This window comes from Sapajus apella, unplaced genomic scaffold, assembly GCF_009761245.1.
Source record: "Sapajus apella isolate SASKATOON/1434 unplaced genomic scaffold, GSC_monkey_1.0 scaffold29, whole genome shotgun sequence".
NCBI lineage: Eukaryota > Metazoa > Chordata > Mammalia > Primates > Cebidae > Sapajus > Sapajus apella.
Window position 1 is genome coordinate 25315365 of NW_022436969.1, and position 20520 is coordinate 25335884.

The window sequence follows — 20520 nt, forward strand, 5'->3', positions numbered from 1 at the left end:
AATTGTAGCTCATTGCAGCCTTGACCTCCCAGGCTCAAGTGATCCACAATTCTCCTGCCTCAGCCTCCCAAGTAGCTGGGACCACAGGCATGCTACCATGCCCTGCTAAATTTTATTTTTGTAGGAATGAGGTCTCACTATGTTGGTTTAAAACTCCTGTCCTCAAGAAGTTCTCCTGCCTTTTGGGGCCATTTTCCTGAAACCAGAATTGACTCTTGTGCCCCCTTTTCTTCTCTGACCCGGTAAAATTCTTCTCTTTGCAGCTTCTGCACAGAGACCAAGTGAAATTGCTTGGTTGCAGTGGATCACGCATGTCATCCCATCACTTTGGGAGGCTGAGGTGCAGTGGATCACTTGAGGTAAGGTGTTTGAGACCAGCCTGTCAACATGGTGAAATCCCATCTCTACTCAAAATACAAAAATTAGCTGGGTGTGGTTGCACACACCTGTGGTCCCAACTACTTGTGAGGCTGAGGTGGGAGAATAACTTGAACCTGGGAGCTTGCTGTGAGTGAAGATCATGCCACTGCACTCCAGCCTGGGCAACAGAGTGACTCCATTTCCAACAACAGAAACAACGAAAAGCAATTGTTAACAGAATCATGGCTCCTAAAGTAGGTTCGCCAAATAAAATACAAGAAGCCTAGTCAAACGTGAATTTCAGATGAACAACAAATTTTTTTTTAGGATACGTTATGTCCACATATTGCATGGAACATGACTGTGCTCAAGAATTATTTATTGTTTATCTGAGATTCAAATTCAGCACAGCATTCCCTATTTTTATTTACTAAATATGGCAACCTGATCATAAAATGTCTGAGCTCTCAAAGTTAAAATCAGATTTCTCAGAAAGGAAAGAGGGAGGAGGAGAGGAAACAAAAGAACAAACAATCACCTAAAGAAATCAGTGTGCCTGAGCTGTGGAAGGACCTCCTCCTGTGGGCCCAGACACAGATGCCCCAGGAGAGAGGACCAGGCTGCGTGGGATACTCAGGTACTAATACTGGTTCAGCCACCCATTTACCTGTGGGTCACCCTGGGCAGTGGTTGGGCTTCCCTGGGCTCCTGGACACCTCCTTGCAAAAGATCCACAGGCCCTTGTGTTCTGGGTGTAGTCTGTTCATCTCACTAATTCCCAGCACCCCCTCTGTCTGCAAAGACCAGACCCTGGGAGAGGTTGACACTCCTGGGTCCCTGAGAGTCTGGCTAGCAGGCAGATACAGAACTGTAAACAAATCTCCAAGATCCAAGGGGGTAGAATTTCTGCCTCCTTCTTTAGAAATAGTTAATCCCCACTGAGTCCTGCACCTGTTCTCTCCCCTGTGCCACCGGCCACTCAGGGATCTGCAGGGTTGCCTACAGGTGGTACTGGCTATGGTGGTCCCACTCAAAGTATTCTGCAGCGGCCCTAACATCATTGACAAAAAAAAAAAAGTTCTCCATGCAGGCTGAGCGTGGTGGCTCATGATTGTAATTCTAGCACTTTGGGAGGCTGAGGTGGATGGATCACTTGAGGTCAGGAGTTCGAGACCAACCTGGCCATCATGGGGAAACCCTGTCTCTAATAAAAATATAAAAATTAGCCAGGCTTGATGGTGAGTGCCTGTAGTCCCAGCTGCTCGGGAGGCTGAGGACAAGAACTGTTTGATCCAGGGAGGTGAAGTTTGCAGTGAGCCAAGATCGTGCCACTGCACATCAGCCTTGGAAACAGAGCATTATTCCATCTCAGAAGGAAAAAAAAATTCTCCATGCAGCCCCCTCTTTTTTTTCCCTTTTTTTTTTTAGCATTGGGGTTCTTCCGTGTCAACCAAGGCTGGAGTGCAGTGGCACAATCTTAACGCACTTTAGTCTCGAACTCCTCCTGGACACAAGCAATCTTCCCACCTTAGTCTCCCTAGTAGCTGGAATTACAGGCCCACACCACTATGCCTGGCTAGTTTTTTATTTATTTTTTTTATAGAGATGTGGTCTCACTATGTTGCCCAGGTTGGTCTTGAATTTCTGGCCTCAAGTAATCCTTCCACCTTGGCCTCCCAAAGTGATGGAATTACGGGCATGAGCAACCTCACCTGGGTGATTATTCTTTTTTTGTAGAGATGAGATCTCACTACACTGAACAGGCAGATCTCAAACTCCTGGCCTCAAGCCATCCTCCCACCTCAGCCTCTCAAAGTGCTGGGATTACAGGCATAATCTACCATGCTGGGCCAGCCACCGCATTCTGCTTCAGCTCCCCAAATGGTGGAGGTAAAGCTGTCAAGCATGGAGGTGTTGTTGGGGGACTTGCTTATTCCTGGGCAGGCTGGGTTGGATTGGGGGAAGCTTGGATTTCCCAGGCACCAGTCTACAAGTGTGCAAGGGGCTTTGGTTCACCTGGATGGGTTAGTGACCAGGCTGAGGTGGCAGTCTTTGTTTGTTTTTTTGAGACAGAGTTTCACTCTTGTTACATGGGCTGGAAGGTAGTGGTGTGATCTCAGCTCACTGCAACCTCTGCCTCCAGGGTTCAAGTGATTCTCCTGGCTTAAACTCCCAAGTAGCTGTGATTATAAGCCTGAGCCACCACACCTGCCTTTTTTCTTTTTTCTTTTTCTTTGTTTTGAGATGGGGTCTTGCTCTGTTGTCCAGGCTGGAGTGCAGTGGCATAATTTTGGCTCACTTCAACCTTTGCTTTGGTGCAGTTTTGGTTCATTGCAACCTCCACCTTTCTGTATCAGCCGCCTGAGTAGCTGAGACTACAGGTGCATGTCACCATGCCTAGCTAATTTTTTGTACTTTTAGTAGAAATGAAATTTTATCCTGTTAGCCAGGATTGTCTTGATCTCCTGACCTCATGATGGCCAGGCTGGTCTTAAACTCCTGACCTCAAGTGATCCACCCACCTCACCTTCCCAAAGTTCTGGGATTACAGGCATGAGTGGTAGCTGTTTTTATTTTTTTTTTGTTTTTTTGGGTTTTTTTTTAAAGAGATGGGTCTCCCTCTCTTGAACAGGATGATCTCAAGCTCCTGGCGTCAATGATCCTCCCACGTCCATTTCTTGAAGTTTTGAAATTAAGGGTGTGAGCCAATGTGACTGGTTGGGAATTAGATTTTGATGACCAGAGAGTAAAAAAAAAAAAAACTGAAAATCTGTGTGCACTAAACCACAATTCTCCTTTCTCCCCACTTTTCAGCCCCTGCCAAACACCATTCTGCTTTCTGTCTGTGAATTTGGCTTTTGTGGAGAACTGAAGTCAGCAGACTCACTCTGCATTTGTCTTTCTGAGACTGACTTATTTTATTTACATGATATCCACAAGGTCCATCTATGTGGCAGCATGTGTCTGAGTTCCCTGCCCCTCCAGGCTGAGTGATGCTGCCTTCTGCAGATGAGTCATTTTTTCTTGGACACTCGGTTCCCTTCTACCTCTTGAGCATTGGTGTGCATTTGCCAGCTATCCTGCCTTCACTTCTTTTTGGTCTGCACCTGGAAGTGGCATGCTGAATCATAGGCTAACTCTACTTCTGACTTTTGAGGAGCAGTCACACTGATTTCCATAGCAGCTGCACCATCTTACATTCCCACCATCAGCACACAAGGGTCCACTGTCTTCATTCACATCCTCACCAGCATGTGTTGTTTGCTTTTCTTTTAATACCAGTCATCCTAGTGAGTGTGAGCCGGCTAGGTTTAGTTTAGTTTTGTTTTGTTTTAAGTAAGGCGTAATTTTCATAAAATGAAATGCACAGATCTTGTTTCTCATGAGAGAGGTTTTGTCAGATGAACTCCCATTAAATCTACATCCCACCCAGGGATAGGACATTTCCAGTGCTCTTGGAAGCTACCTGTCACCCTTCCCTGTCATCCCTCTCTACCCTTGCACTGGGCAGTGCCCACCCTTGCCCTCCGTGCTGATGCACCCACAGTGAGGACAGGGAGGGTCTGCTTGGGCCCAAACCTGTCTCCCCATGAGGCAGCCCTGCTCAGGGCATCTCCCCTGACTCAAGGAGGAGGTGCCTATGCTTCTAGGACCTGGGAAAGGGCTGGGATTGTAGGTGCACCACGTCCAGCTCCAGCCTCTCCCACGCCCACTGTGTTTGCTTTTGGAGGGCCAAACATAGGATGTGCCCATCCTCTGCCTGATTACAGTGGAGTGATGTCAGGCCTGGTTCTTCCCAGAGGGAGGCAGGATGTGGAGCCTACTGCCTGGCAGGGCGGGACAAGGTTCTGAAAGAGAGAGCTGGGCCATGGGTGGATCATGCATCAGCAATGTTTACAACAGCTTCCCACCCTCACCAGTTTCAAAGTTTGCATTTCCATTCTGAGAGCCTATTTCCAGCCTCCCTTGCTGCTACAGGACAGTTTGTCTTCGGAAAGAACATTCAGATGGAATCATTCACCCTCTATCCAGGGAGCAGAAGGTGCTTGGCTTTGACAAGTATACAGTTTTTACAAGCAGTAGGTTCCTGAAAAGCTGCTATTCCCAAGGTCAGGCTAGTGCCACGGGCAGGCCTGTCCTGGGCTGAGCTCTTTCTCCTCCTGTGGATTTACTCAGAAACGTTGGAGGAGTCTGCACCCCAACAGTGTCTCAGGTTCATTCAACCCTCAGAAAATTATTATTTCTGTCAGATGCTTGCGATACAGAGTTAAGCAGGCTGGGAACCAGGGACAGACTCAGGGGATGACAGCATGGCACATGAGTACTCATATCTATCCACCTGTACATTCAGGCTGGGTGGTCAGGGGGTCCCTCAGAGGAAGTCACACCTGAAGGGTGGATGGGACTTAGCCAGTGAGAAGAGCTGAGGTGGGGAGTCTTGGGGGAGCTGGGATGCAGCCTCTGTGGGGATGTGTGTGGAGGCCTGTGCCAGCCTTCCCTAAAGAGCTCCGAGGGCAGCGGTGTGGCCAGCTCCTGCTGGAGGGTGTTAGGGGGTAGCGATAAACCCCAGAACCAGAATTGCTTTTCAGGCCTCAGTGTCTCAGATTCCAGAGGCTTTGGTGCCTTGGGCAGAAAGATACTGAAGTTTCTATTTTAGTTATCTTTCTGAAAAGCAGCATTTTTCACCCTGTCGTTGATCATCTGGCTGAGTTCTAGGCTTCTTTTCTTCCAAGACGTGGAGCAGATTCAAGGCTGGTCGCCATCTGTATGTGGTGCCTAAGCTGTGCAGCATCTGTGGGTCTCGCTGCGAGCTCTGTCCCCACTGGCCCGTGAGCTCACAGGACCACACTGCCATCTCTATACCGTGCCCAACAGCACCTCTGTGCCCATGCCTCCTGGCCTGAGAGGTGGCTGAAGACTGCCTCATGCCTTCCTCAGAGACCTGATTTTTAAAGTAAAGTGAGGGTCAATAAATGGAGGGAAATAAGAAGCAAAGAAAAATGGGTTGGACACAGAAAACCAATTGCCTGTCCGAGCTCCAATCTCAGTCTCAGGCATCTTTTTCTTTCTTTTAAAAATATGTGATTGTGGTGAAACATGCAGAATATAACATGTCTTTTCATTTTTAAGTGCATAGTTCAGTGGTGCCAAGTCCATTCTTACTGTCCTGCAGGCAGTCCCTAGAACTCTTCATCTTGGCTATGTGTGGTGACTCACACCTGTAATCCCAGCACTTTCGGAGGTCAAGGGGGGTGCATCACCTGAGGTCAGGAGTTCAAGACAAACCTGACCAACATGGTGAAACACCGTCTCTACTAAAAATACAAAAAATAACTGGGTGTGGTGGTGCATGTCTGTAAGCCAAGCTACTCAGGAGGCTTAAACTGGAGAATCACTTGAACCCAGAAGGCAGAAGTTGCAGTGAGCCATGATCTAATCATTGCACTGCAGCCTGGGTGATGTGCGTAAAACTCTGTCTCAGAAAAAAAACAAAACAAAACAAAACAAAAAAAAACAAAACAAAAAAAAACAAAAAAAACAAACAAACAGAAAAAAAGAAAAAAGAAAAGAAATCTTCATTTTGTGTGAATATTAAGCATTTTTTAAAAAAAAAAACAATAGGAGGCCAGGAGCTGTGGCTCACACCTGTAGTCCCAGCAATTGTATTATCAAGGCCTCGGGTGTGTGGCTGGGTGTGTCTTCCTTCCTAGGGAGGAACTACTTCAGTCCAGGAGTTCAGAATCAGCCTAGGCAACATGATAAAAATCCACCTCTACAAGAAAAATGCAAAAATTAACCAGTGTAGTGGCACATGCTTGTAGTCCCAGCCACTCTGTAGGCTGAGGCAGAAGAATTGCTTAAGCCTGGGAGGTGGAGGTGATAGTGAGCTGAGATTACACCACTGCACTCCAGTCTGGGTGACAAAGTGAGATCTTATCTCAATAAATAAATAAATAAATAATTTTAAAAACGAAAGGAAAGGAAATAGAGCAATGTTCTCTTCAAAATTTAACTGCAACCTGGTGAAATGGTTTATACCTCTAATCCCAGGACTTTGAGAGGCCAAGGTAGGAGAATCACTTGAGCCCAGAGTTTGAGACTAGCCTGGGCAACATAGTGAGACTTGGGTCTACTAAAAAAATCAAAAAAAGATAAAAAAAAGCCAGGCATGGTGGCATGTGCCTGCAGTCTTAGCTGCTCAGGGGGCTGAGATGGGAGGATCACTTGAGGCCAGTTTGAGGCTGCAGTGAACTGTGATTTTTCCACTGCACTCCTGCCTTGGTGACAGACCAAGAACTTTAAAAATAAAAAAGGCCAGGCATGGTCACTCATGCCTGTAATCCCAGCAATTTGGGAGGCCAGGGTGGGTGGATCACCTGAGGTCAGGAGTTTGAGACCAGCCTGGCCAACATGATGAAACTCTGTGTCTACTAAAAATACAAAAATTATCTGGTTTTGGTGGTGCATGCCTGTATTCCCAGCTACTCTGGAGGCTGAGACAGGAGGTTGAGGTTGCAGTGAGCCAAGATTGCTCCACTGAACTCCAGCCAGTGTAACAGAGACTATGTCTCAAAAAAAAAATTAGCTGCCAGAAGCCAGCATATTTCCTCTTCCCATCATTCCCTTTCCACAGCCAACTCCTGCCCCTCCTCATGTGGATCATGGAGACTGCCATAGCCCTGTGGCTTCCATAGGGCAGGGGCACAGCGATGACCACTGTCCAGGGTAAAGCTTGTGCAGGGGCTGGTTCCCAGCCATCTGCATCTCCTGAGTAGGCGACTGACTCCCCCACAGCTCATAGCAGGCCAAGGGGCAGGGCTGCTTGCTCTGCAGAATGTTGAGGTGAAGGGCAACTGCCCAGGCTAGCAGCTCCAGCACTGTGAGAAGGTGCAATCTGCGGCAGAAAGGACCAGGGACTTGGCCTGTTAAGGGCCACACCAGGCTGTTTGCTTCATGTCTCACCTGCAGCACCGCCACACCTGCCACTGGTGGAGCCCCTCCCCCCACACACCCCCACTTCTGCTCCTTAGCAGGTCTTAGTTCTTATTTTGCATCACCGTGTGCCTCGTGGTTTTCCACAAAACAAGACGGAGAAATGCAATAAAACAGTGACTTTTGGTTTGTTTCAATTTGTAATAGTGAAGTCTTTCTTTTTTTGAATTGTTCTAATTGTTTTTTATTACTATACTTTAAGTTCTGGGGTACATGTGCATTACGTGCAGGTTTGTTACACAGGTATACACATGACATGGTGGCTTGCTGCATCCATCACCCCATCATCTACATTAGGTATTTCTCTTAATGCTCTTTCTCCCCTAGCCCCCAACCCCCAATAGTTCCCCACCCTGTGATGTTCCCCTCCCTGTGTCCATGTGTTCTCATTGTTCAACTCCCACTTATGAGTGAGAAAATGCAGTTTTGGTTTTCTGTTCTTGTGTTACACCAACAGTGTAAAAGTGTTTCTATTTCTCCACGTCCTCTCCAGCATCTGTTTTCTCCTGACTTTTTGATGATTGCCATTCTAATTGGTGTGATATGGTATCTCAATGGTGGTTTTAATTTACATTTCTCTAACGACCAGTGATGATGAGAAGCCTTTCTTTAAATGAAATCTTCCCTGGTAACAGTGTTGTGGAAGAAATAAGCAAAGCTTCTCTGGTTGAAGCAGCCAGGGTTCCTCCCCGTGCTGGGGTGCCCATACCCCCAAAGCCCATATGCCCAAAGGCCCCTCTGCTGACCCTGAAGTTTGTAAACCCTCGCCTTGGTGTTCATCAGGAAGCTCACACAGGGGCAGCGGCATGCCCTCCCTGCTTCTATGCCTATGTTGAGGTTGTCCCCCAGGTGATCTCCTGCATACAGAAGTCCAAATTTAGACCACACATTGGGAAGTGATACCGCCTGAGGGATGAAAATAGGATTTGTCTGATAGGCAGATGTAAAGGTTGGAAATGACCTGCATGCTTAACAGCAAAGAAGAGATTCCAGGTTCCCATGGTTGAGGGAAGCACAGAATCACTTTACTAGTATTTAGCAAAATAAGAATTAGTAAGATGAACTTCCCAGAAACTCACTGCAGCAACCAACTCGAAGACAGGAACAGCCACAGGTCTCAAACTTCAGGAGCCCGTGGTTAGGGAGAAACACAAGATTTGGGTGCAGCAGGGCCTGGCTCCCAATATAGGTGTGAGGGCAACGTGAGATCAGGGTTTTGGGGGCTCTAACTCCCCTGATAACTTGGAGAGATGTGGGCTGGAGGCAGCCCTGGAAAAGGACGGGAAGTAGCCACAGCCCCCAGCACTGTGGGTCTTGGTCCTGGGTGGCTGGCAAGCCTTGGGGCCCTGTGCTGAGGGCACAGCTGGCCTACACTCATGGCCAAGTAGCAGCCCCTTGGTGCTCCTGTCTGCTGCTGTCAGCTCCTTCTGCCTGGCTTTGCATTCTCTCCTGTCCCCTGCTGGGCTGGATCCTGCACAGGCCCCTCCCACAACCCACTCTCCTTTAACCCATGCCTGCTGCTGAGCCCCTAGCCTGTCCTGGGTCCCACCCTTCCTTCCAGACCCTCTGACTCCCATTCCCTCTTCAGCCCACACTGGCTTCCCTGGCCTGCAACTGGTGGTCTCAGCAAGGCTCATATTCAGGAATAAAGCTGAGGACCTACACTCAGAGCTGGGCATTTTATATACCATTTTTATGAAGTTGACCAGGCTAAAAAAGTGACAAAGAGCTTGCTTGCTACACAAACATCCTAGTGTCCACCATCCCTCTTCAGAGATGAGATCGGACAATGCATGCCACCTCCCAGAGGCCCCCAGGGTGACAGTGGCAGTCCTGAATTTGGTGTTAACATTCTCTGCTTATGTTTGTACTTCTAATGCTTAGGATTATTCCTCCAAGCAATACAGACCACACTCTCCAGTAACACACGGGCTATTGATGTGTATCCATGCATAAAAGGAATATGCATGATTACCTCTCCATCTGTCTACCTGCCCATGAATGTGTGTATCTCTCTATCCATTTATATATGGATGTATGTATCTATTACAGGATACATGATACCTACATACATGTATGTAGGTATATTCATGTATCAGAATGTATTCTGATACATGAATACCTGTCTATCCATCTATCCATGTATACACATATGTGTCTAGCCATCCATCCATGTATGTATGTACCTATCTATCCACCTATCTATTCATGTATGTAGGTACCTATCATTCTCTTTCTTCTGTAGCTCCTTTCCTCACTCACAGTGTGTGAGCATGGCATGCTCACTGCAATGTGTGTCATTCCAGTTGATTCATGTATGGTTGCAGGGTTGCTGGAGCACACAGAATACCAGGGGAATGCCAACCCTGGCTGGGCTAGTGTCCATCCTATTGATGGAGCATTGGGGGTGGGGGTGGGGCTCCAGTTTTTTGCTAGTCTACCATGGCTACTGAACATTCTTATGCAGGCACAAGGGGTTCCAGGGCAGATACTGAGACATGGACTTGTAGGATCCTAGCACTGCCACAGCTCTCACCGAGGCTGCTCTCCATCACCCCCAACCACAGGCGTGGGAACTGCCTTTCCATGTTTCTATGGTCCATTCGGTTTCCAGTTTATGAATTGCCAGTTTCTATTTTCCCCTTTTTCAGTGGGTTCTTGGCTTTTTCTTAATTAATTTATTAGATTCTTTGAATATTCTGGATTCCAATGCTTAGTTGGCTCTATCCTCTGTGAAGATTTTCTCCCAGTCTGTGGTCTAAAGTCTTTTCACTATTTTATTGTGTCTTTTAATATATAGAAATTTTACAGTGGAACGTAGAGTAATCTAGCAATCTGCTCTGCTTTCAGTGTTTTAATCAAGAAGTCATATTTCATACCAAAATAATAAAGGCTTCTGTATTTTCTTCTGAAAGTTGTAAGGTTTTATCTTGAGGTCTTTGGAGTAAGGTGTGACATAGAGATTTGGTTCTGTTTTGTTTTTCCACATGGACATGAATCAAGTCCCTTCTCCCTCCTACAGGCTGTAATGCCACCTGGTCATCTGTTATGTGGCCACAGTTTCTCGTGTCTGGGCCTCAACTCTTCTCCATGCTGGTACTGCTCATCTGCCCTGAGCCTTCACAGCCTTCGGGCATTTCAGCTTTGTGATCCATCTTTATCTCCACATTGCCCTTCAGAACACATCTTATTGTTCCTGGCTCCTGGCTTTCCCATGACACATTTAGAATCAGCCTGTGACACTCCACAGAAAACCTTACTGAGGTTGATGGCCATTTCTTTCTTCTTTCTTTTTTCTGAGATGAAGTTTTGCTCTCTTGCCTAGGCTGTAGGGCAGTGGCATGATCTTGGCTCACTGCAACCTCCGCCTCCCAGGTTCAAGCACTTCTCCTGCCTCAGCCTCCCGAGTAGCTGGGATTACAGGCAAGCACCACCACACCTGGCTACTTTTTTGCATTTTTAGTAGAAACAGGGTTTCACCATGTTGGCCAGGCTTGTCTCAAGCTCCTGACTTCAAATGATCCACCTGCCTCGACCTCCCAAAGTGCTGGGATTACAGGCATGAGCCAGATAGCAGTTACTTTCAATTTAGAGAGTAATTGGTTGCAGGATTGATATGATTGTAATACTGAGTCTTGCTATTTTTTAATTCTATTAGAGTCTTATGTTTTCAATAAAATTGTACTTTATTGATAAAGGCTTTACATAACCATCTTTTAGATTTATCCTTAAGTACCTTTAAAATGTGCTACTATGACAGGCTGGGTACGGTGGCTTACACCTGTAATCCCAACACTTTGCTAGGTCAAGGCTTCAGGATAACTTGAGAAGGAGTTTGAGTCCGCTGTGGGCAACAAATCCAGACTCAGTCTCTACAATTTTTTTTTAATTGTTAAATGTAGGGCCCTGCACAAGTGGCTCATACCTGTAATCCCAACACTTTGGGAGGCCAAGGTGGGTAGATCATGAGGTCAAGAGTTTGAGACCAGCCTGGCCAACATGGTGAAACCCCATCTCTACTAAAAATATAAAAATGTTCCAGGAGTGGTGGGCATCTGTAGTCCCAGCTACTTGAGAGGCTGAGGCAAGAGAATTGGTTGATACCGAGAGAAGGAGGTTGCAGTGAGCCGCGATTGTACCACTGCACTCCAGCCTGGGTGACAGTGCAAGACTCCGCCTCAAAAAAATTGTTGAATGTGCTGCTGTGGTAAAGGATACTTTAAAAAAAACCCTGCCCTTTATAGCCATTTGTGTTAGTAAGCCTGAATGCTGCTAAATTCTGAATATGGCTCTTGGTTTCCACACCCTTGAGAGCTTTCCCTCTGACACTCACTGGGTCGTGATCTCCCACATGACTTTACCTGCCCCTCCTTTTCCAGCTCCCACAGTCTTCAGCTTTTTGACATTTTACATGGTTGAGGGGCATTCCTGCTGTGTTGAAAAGCAAATGTGATGATAGGCATGATACAACAGAAATTTTAATATAAGAGAACTGATATGCATGACCGTGTGTTCCAACACTCGAACACTTCATTCAAATAGACAATTTCCTAGGAAAAATGTAATGTCAAAACCTGGATCTAAAAAATCAAATAACCTTTCTATTTTCTCTTTGGGTGTCTTTTATAATTATTTGAATCATATTGGCCCCTTCTTAAGGAAAAATTACGTAGAGTAACAACAACAACAAAAAAGTTCACCAGGTCACTGTGACACCTCCTCAGTTACTGCCTAAGAGGATCCAGCAGACACTCTGTAGACCAGAGCCTGGCCACGAGAGCATCGCAGGGGACTGCCACCTGTCAGGACTTTACAAATACTGTGTTCCTTTCTCTGTTTCCTTCCACTCTACTTTCACTCTTTCTCAAAGTGAGGTTGGCCTTTTTACCCAAAAACTCCCATAAAGTCCTCTCACACACTGTGCTTGGCCATTGTGGTTTAGCAGGAGGGAGTGTGTCCAGCCTGGGAAGTGAGTGCCTGCAGCGCCATCAGTGTTTGCCTAAACACAATTTCTTGTTGCCAATGCCCACTCTTCTCTTATTCATCCTGTGTACTGAGGGAGGCAGGCAGCGGTGTAAGTAACCTCTCTGCTCCCATCAATGCTATAGCCCCATCCTTCTGTGTGTTGACAGGCAGCATTAGCAGTACCTTCATGACCACCAGGCCATGACCTAGTGACGGAGTGAGACTTTGTCTCAACAAATAAACAAATAAAACACATGCAGCCCCTACCGAACAATCAATAGGTGAGGTCCAGGAAGAATGTGACCCCATAGTACTCAGCCTGTGAGGGACCAGGGAGGGACCTGGCCACTAGGGAATAAACTGTCAGAGCTGTGCTGGTTGTGCCTGTCTATTAGAAACCTGATCTTACAAGACTGTCATTAAAAGTCTCACTTTGGCTATTTGGGTCTCTGAGTCCATTCTTTGGGTTTAGATGGGTGAGTTTGTTTCTCACACCCAGGCTGGAGTTCAGTGGCATGATCTCAGCTCACTGCAACCTCTGCCTCCTGGGTCCAAGTGATTCTCCTGCCTCAGGCTCCCTAGTAGCTCAGATTATAGGCATGTACAACCAAGCCTGGCTAATTTTTTTTTTTTTTTTTTTTGTACTTTTAGTAGAGACTGGGTTTCACCAGGTTGGGCAGGATGGTCTCAATCTCTTGACCTCATGTTCTGCCTGTCTCAGCCTCCCAAAATGCTGGGATTACAGCACTTTGTGAGCCACCATGTCGGGCCTCTATAAAAAAAAATTAAAAATTAGCCAGGCATGCTGAGGTGCACCTGTAGTCCCAGCTACTTGGGAGCCTGGGAGGCTGAGGCAAGAGGATTGCTTGAACATGGGGAGTTGGAGCTTCAGTGAGCCATGATTGTGCCACTGAACTCCAGTCTGGGCAACAGAGCAAGACCCTGCCTCTAAAACTAAAGAAAGAAAACTAGAAGAGATTAGAACACAGGCATGCACAGAGGGATGACCCTCTGAGGACATGGCGACAAGGCAGCCATCAGCAAGCCCAGGAGATTGGCCCCAGAAGGTGTAACCCTCCCCACACCTTGATCTCAGATTTCTGGCCCCCGGAATACGAGACAATAAAGGTGTGCAGTGAGGCTGCCAGCCTGTGCGCCTTGTGATGGCAGCCCCAGGAGACCCACACAGCTGCCTGTTCTCTACTTCCCTCTCCCAATAGAAGCACAGGGGCCACTTTTGAGCCCCAGCTGCAGTCTGTCACTCTCAGCACTAATGTGAAACACCCCCAAGACCAACTTGACAATATTGATGAGTGGGCATGAGCCACCAACCTGTATCCGGTTCAACATTCTTTATTGAAATGCCACTTGTAGCCCTCTGCTTACCAGAGCACTTGGAAATGGCTCAACTTTTTGTTACAAATAGGAAAAGCCCACTTGATCTAAAGTCTCAGAATTCATTAGGCGTTATTTTGATTTATGGGAAAATAATACTAAATGGTTACATAACAATGGTCCTCTACTCATGTACGTGAGGCCTGGGACTAATAAAACCAGCACATTCACCTCTGCTGCGATGATATCAGCTTGCACCAGCCGTTCTCTTCCACGTGGGAAATGTGCTATGTTGTTCCAATTGTACCTTCACTCGGTGAAGGCTTGTGTTAAGTGATTCCAAAAAATGACGACTGTTTATATTTCCTCTGGGGAAGTTCTTGTATATTATTTTAGCTGGGAACATCTCTCACACAGAATTACTAAACAGAAGTGAAAATCAGGAGTTGTCCCCAGCCCAGCTGGTGGATCTGATGCAGCCCCAAGCACAGCCCATGTGAGGTGGGCACTCTTCCTCCATGACTTTGGGCTAGCCTTCAAGAGGCTGCAGAAGGAAGCCCGGCTTGAAGCCGTTCCTGTTTAGTCTTGCTGGAATTCATAGTAGTTGTTAATCCTTTCCCCTACTTGAGTTGAGGAGGCCTGAATCAAGTGTTCACAAGCTGTGCCCTGTAGAGCTCCTGGGGAAACCTGATCAAAAGGATTACTTCTCAAGAAGGAAACTAATATTTGCTTGTTTCCCCTCCCCGCCTCCACCAATTTCCCAAGGGAAGGCTAATCTTTAGAAACACAGAACCTTTGGAGGCCAATACAATTGAGAGCAAAAGAAGCGAGATTGTTTCATTGTTGCCACCATGAAGGGGAGTTTGTTTTTACTGGATGTTCTTTTCCCTTCAGGAAGGCTCTGAATAAGAATCCTGATAGATTATTCTTGCATCCCTGGTTCTGGCTTTCCCCTCATTGTTTCAGTTGCCTTTTTAATCACCACCATCTCAGTCAAGGTCAACGTTGCTCTGTTTCATGTACTTGTGCCCTGCCTGCCTGCCTCTGCCTTGGATTCCCATGGGGATGCGTGACGCCCCATGACCACCCTTCAGCGTCACAATCACACTGAGTAGCCCTGAAGACAGTGTGGAGTGTCAGCAGTGGGGTGGCACTCAGCATTTCCCAGCCTCTTCTTGGATGCCTGGGGGCCTCTTTGTGGGGTTTGGTGAGGCCCTGCTGAGGTGACAGCTCTTGGCAGCCCCAACTGTGTCTAATCACAAGGGAAGCACGTACAATGCAGCTGGATCCCATAACAGAAACGGAGATCAGAGGCAGAAGTGATATTACAGAGTGATTGAGGGCACTGCCCTTGGGTGCTAAGTCAGGGCTTGGGTAACACAGCATTATACAGAGGACTGAAATGCTTCTCAGTGCACAATGGCAGTGAACAGTATAGGAATCTTGGGGCTGGGAGAAGTCCAGACAGAAAGGTAGTTTAGGGAATGAAAGGGAGTGAAGGGTTGGGCCTGGTGAGGTGGAGTCCCCTTCCCAGGAGAGTTGGCCCTGCCCTGACAGCTTCCAGATGGAGCCTGCAGGGACCTGGAGGAGGCAGGACCAACCCCTCCACCCTGCCTGTGCTTCACCCTCAAGTTCATCTGCAGGGCTGACTTCTTACTTAACTAAGGCCTGGGAGAGCTTAATCCCAAAGCAGAGGATGATGACTGGAGAAACGGATGTCTGGTTGAGTCACTTCTGGGACCTCAGCATTGGAATTCTTCTGTTACCTCCTGGAAGCAGAAGTGGGGGTGTCTGAGGGTGCCCAGACTACTCCAATGATGGGAAGCCCAAACCCCACAACATGCCATTGCCTCTCCACACCCTTCCTGCTGACAGCCCCACCCCAAGCTTTCCCCCATCTGACCTGCGTGTGCGTGTGTGTGTGTGTGTGTGTGTGTGTTTGTGTGTGTGTGTGTGTTTGTTTGCCCCCTTCCAGAACTCCTGAGACAGCTCTGGCAGTCCCACCGTCCCACCTGCCAAGGGACAAGTGAAATTTCTCTGGAATTAGCATTTTTCACATGGAAAAGTTCCTTTATTTTCAGTATTTACGGTTGTCATGAGCCCTCTTAAAAGGGGTCAGGTATCCTGCTTTTGTTAAAGTGATGTTGTCTTTTAACTCTCAGAGAAGAGAAAAAATGACTCCCCCAGCCAGCATGCTGAGGTACAGATCACTGAAGCCAGGGTTTTGGGCTCTTGGGGGTGCTGGAGGCTGGAGGAAGGGAGAGCACGGCAGCGTACTGTGTGCACATTGTGCTCCGGGACCCAGTGTCAGGAATGGCCCATGTGCCTACAGCAGGCTCTAGAGCTGTGCAGAGGAGAAAGGAATCCTGGGGGAAGGAGGGGAGTCTGTCTGTCATTCTCAGTGCTTTCTGGTGCCCCAGGGAGAAGTGTTTCTTATCCAAGATGTGGCGTACATTTATAACTGTTGCTCAGAACTGTCTCATTTTAAATCTTTTAACCAGAAAGTACCAAACCATTGCTCCAGGGGAAATACAGGTTTGTGAGACCCTCTGTTTGTGACATTTTATTCACTAATCCATACATAACCTTGTGTGTATGTTTCTGTTGAAAGACACTTTAATATATACTATTGCTTCTTTAGTGTTGTATCCACAACTGGCAGCACCATAACTCTTGCCTGAACACAGCTCATCCAACACACATATTTTCCCTCTAAGCTCATTGCACCCCTCCTTTTTTTTTTAAAGGGGTGGGGGTCTTGTTTTGTCACCCAGGCTGGACAGCAATGGTGTGATCACAGCTCACTGCAGCCTTGACTTCCTGGGCTCCAGTGATCGCCCACCTCAGCCTCCCAAGTAGCGGGGACCACAGGCATGCAATACCACTCCCAGCTCATCACAGCCTACTTTTGCCTAGGAACACTAGACAGCCCTCAAGGTCTTTACCTATGAAGTAGAGATGTCAGAAGCACTTGAACCAGAGCAACTCCATCTTCAATAGGAGCTAGGTAAAATAAGGCTGAGACTTACTGGGCTGCATTCTCAGATAGTCAGGCATTCTTTCTTTCTTTCTTTCTTTTTTTTTTTTTTTTTGAGATGAAGTCTCCCTCGGTTTTCCAGGAAGGAGTACAATGGTGCAATCTTGGCTCACTGCAACCGCCACCTCCCAGGTTCAAGCAATTGTCCTGCCTTAGTCTCCTGAGTAGCTGGGATTACAGGTGTGCATGACCATGCCTGACCAATATTTGTATTTTTAGTAGAGACAGGGTTTCGCCATGTTGGCCAGGCTGGTCTCGAACTGCTGACCTCAGGTGTTCTACCAACTGTGGTCTCCCATAGTGCTGGGATTACAGTTGTGAGCCATTGCACCTGGCCTCCTGCTTGAGCCTGGCCTCCTGGTTATGCATTCTAAGTCACAGGATGAAATAGGAGGTCAGCACAAGATACAGGTCATAAAGACCTTGCTGATAAAACAGGCTGTGGTAAAGAAGCCAGCTAAAACCCACCAAACCCAAGATGGTGATGAGAATGGCCTTTGGTCATTCTCACTGCTACACTCCCAAGAGTGCCATGACAGTTTACAAATGCCCTGGCAAAGTCAGTAAGTTACGCTGTGTAGTCTAAAAAAAAAAAGGAGGCATGAATAACCCACCCCTTGTTTAGCATATAATCAAGATGTAACCATAAAAATAAGTAATCAGCATCCCTCAGGGCTGCTCTGTCTATGGAGCACACATTCTTTATTCCTTCACTTTCTTAATAAACTTGATTTCACTTTACTCTGTGGACTCACCCTCAATTCTTTCTTGCTCGAAATCCAAGAACCCTCTCTTGGGGCCCAAAACGGGACCATTTCTGGTAACAGAGACAGCAGGGCAATGACCAGAGGCCAAATAAGACAGTCGGTAGTGTGTGGAGGAGGCAGCAGGTGCCCATGGGAATCCCCAGCACACCTCCAGAGGCTGGCTTGACACCGAGATCTCTGAGGCTTCAGGCCTGGACTCCACCAGCAAGCCCCAAGCCCTAGCATCCCAGGTGTGGGTGGGTGGGTGGGGCCTCCTAACAGTACACACAGGGCCCTGCCACACCCCTGCTGCACACAGCTTCTGCACCCTGGACCACATGCTGGAATCTGGGCATCAGAGCCAGGGGTTGGGCTTCGCAGGATGCACCTCCCAGCGATGGTGTGACCACTTCTCCTGTCCTCCCCTGGATCTGATAACTCTGTGAAGCAGCAAACCAGGGTCCTGAAGGGACCTCAAAATATACAGTGTGTGCAGGGAACCTGCCTGGGATGAGAGCAGCTGGAGGTCTTATGGTGATCATCTTGGGTTGCCCAGGTGAAGGTGTTTCCCAGACAGCACTGGCCACAGAGGATGCCTCTTCCCTGCCCACTAGTCTCATGGCCCTCCAGCTTTCCCTCCCGCCACCTGGGCCAGCCCCAAGAGTCTTGGAGGAGGTTCCCATTGCTACCAGGTGAACCCTGCTACTGTCTCTGGCATGGAGCAAAGTCGTCCTTACTATCAATTTAACACAGATGAAAGATTATTCCTGTTCCCATTCCCACCACCTGGATATCGTCCTCTCCTGGACCCCACAGCCTGCATGTGGGAGCATCAGCAGGAATGGGCCTTGTTTCCCTGGAGCACCCACTGGTGACCCATCCTCCCTGGGGTCTGCTATCCTACTGACCTGAGTGTGCACACGGCTGACCTCCTGACTGTCTGTTTTAGGAGGATCATTCCTTTCCAGCCTCCTATTTCCCTGCAAATGCTTTGCAGCAGGGATCCCTAATCCCTGGGGCCACAGGAATGGGCTGCACAGCAGGAGGTGAGAGGCAGACAAGTGAAGCTTCATTTGTATTTACTGCCAGCCCTCATTGCTCACATTACCCCTGATCTCTGCCTCCTGTCAGATCAGCGGAGGCATTAGATTCTCATGGGAGAGCAAACCCTATTGTGAACTGTGCATGTGAGGGGTCCAGACTGTGTTCATGAAAATTGAATGCCTGCTGATCTGGCACTGTCTCCCATCACCCCCAGATGGGACCATCTAGTTACAGGAAATCAAGCCCAGAGCTCCCATTGAGTCTATCTTATGGTGAATTGTATAGTTATTTCATTATATTTTACACTGTAATCATAATAATATAATAATAATAATAGAAGTAAAGTACACAATCAATGTAATGCACTTGAATCATCCTTAAACCACCACTCACCCTGTCTGTGGAAAAATTGTGCTCCACAAAACCAGTCCCTGAGGCCAAAAGGCTGAGGACATCTGCTCTAAGGCATTACAGTCTTTAACCTTTTGGGGTACCATGAAACCTTACATAGCCTGATGAACCCTATGTACCCCCTTAGAACTGCTGACGTGTGTTGCATACATTCAGAGATGGAGGAAATGCTAAACTTTAGTAAAAATAAAGACACATTTTCTCCCATCCAAGCTCCTGAGTACCTTGAATGCCATGCATGGGGTCCTTGGAGAATCCCTGGGACAGGGATATATGTGCAGATTGACAGTCCAGAGTTGCCACCAGGGAGAAGCATGTGCAAAGCACGAGCTCTGCCAACGGGGTCTACTTCCTCCGCCCCCCGACCCTGTCTTCCGCTTCACTTTGCCAAGACTCTGCCTTGACTCAGTATTGGAGCAGGATGCCAGATGGCAAGTTGGGTTTATAGACTGGATATTCTGTTGGGTTGGGGCAGAGCCCATGGCAGCTGTAGGAACTTTGATTGGGAAAGCGCAGGGGAGGAAGAGAACTTGTAGCCTGAAACTATATGAGTGCCATGGCATGGAAGGCACCCCCAGGCAGTGTCCAGGCCAGCCTCGCCATCTCTAGGAGAAGGGAGCCTGGCAGAGCTGAGGAGGCTCCATGGCACCAGGTCTTGTTCCTCTTGGGCCTGGGCAGGATGCTCCCCAATTGTGTGTGCCAGTCCTGGGACCACTGCTGCTGGCCATCTGTCTTCCTCCAGGGTGCAGAGTCTCTGGCCAAGTTGGGTGGGAGAATGCCAGCCCCTAGGCCTTTAGGCTCCCTTCCTGATGGAGTGCTACTATTTGGAAGGGGTAACTTTTGTGTTCATTTAAAAAAATCATGATAAAATACACATAATATCAAATTTATCATTCTTTCTAACCATTTTAAAGTGTACAGTTCTGTGGTCTTAAGTTATTAACACTGCTGTACAGCCAGCACCACTGCCCATTTCCAGAAGGTCTTCATCCTCCTCAACTGAAACTCTCTGCCCATTAAACTCCCCACATCTTCTTCTCCCAGCCCCTGGCAACCACGATTCTACTTTCTGTCTCTGGACATTTGACTACTCATATAATTGGAGTCAAACGATGTTTGGGTCTGGTTGGTTTTACTCAGCAGAATGTCGTTTCATCTATGTGGCGGCCTGCATCAGGAGTTTCTTCCTGTCCATGGCTGAAGGATACTCCACAGTAGGTTTACACCACATTTTGTTTTCCCACTCATCTGTGGAGGGACACTGGGTGGCTCCCACATTTTGGCTCTGGAGAATAATGCTGCTGTGAATGAGGCAGTTAGAAGCGGGCTTTTGAAAGTGTGAAAGGTGCCTTTGGGAATTTTAATTTCAGCTCCCCCAAATAAGTGAAGTTAGTCTTTCTATGACTGGATTATTTTACTTAACATAATGATCTCCAATTCCAACCCTGCTGTTGCACATGACAAGATCTCACTCTTTTTCATGGCTTTGTAGTACTCCACTGTGTATCTGTATCACATTGGCTTTATCCATTCATCTGCTGATGTTTGATACCTTATTATTACTGACTGCAGTCATCCTGCTGTGTAACAGATCTTTCTTTTTTATTGATATTTCAGAGTTGTACATAT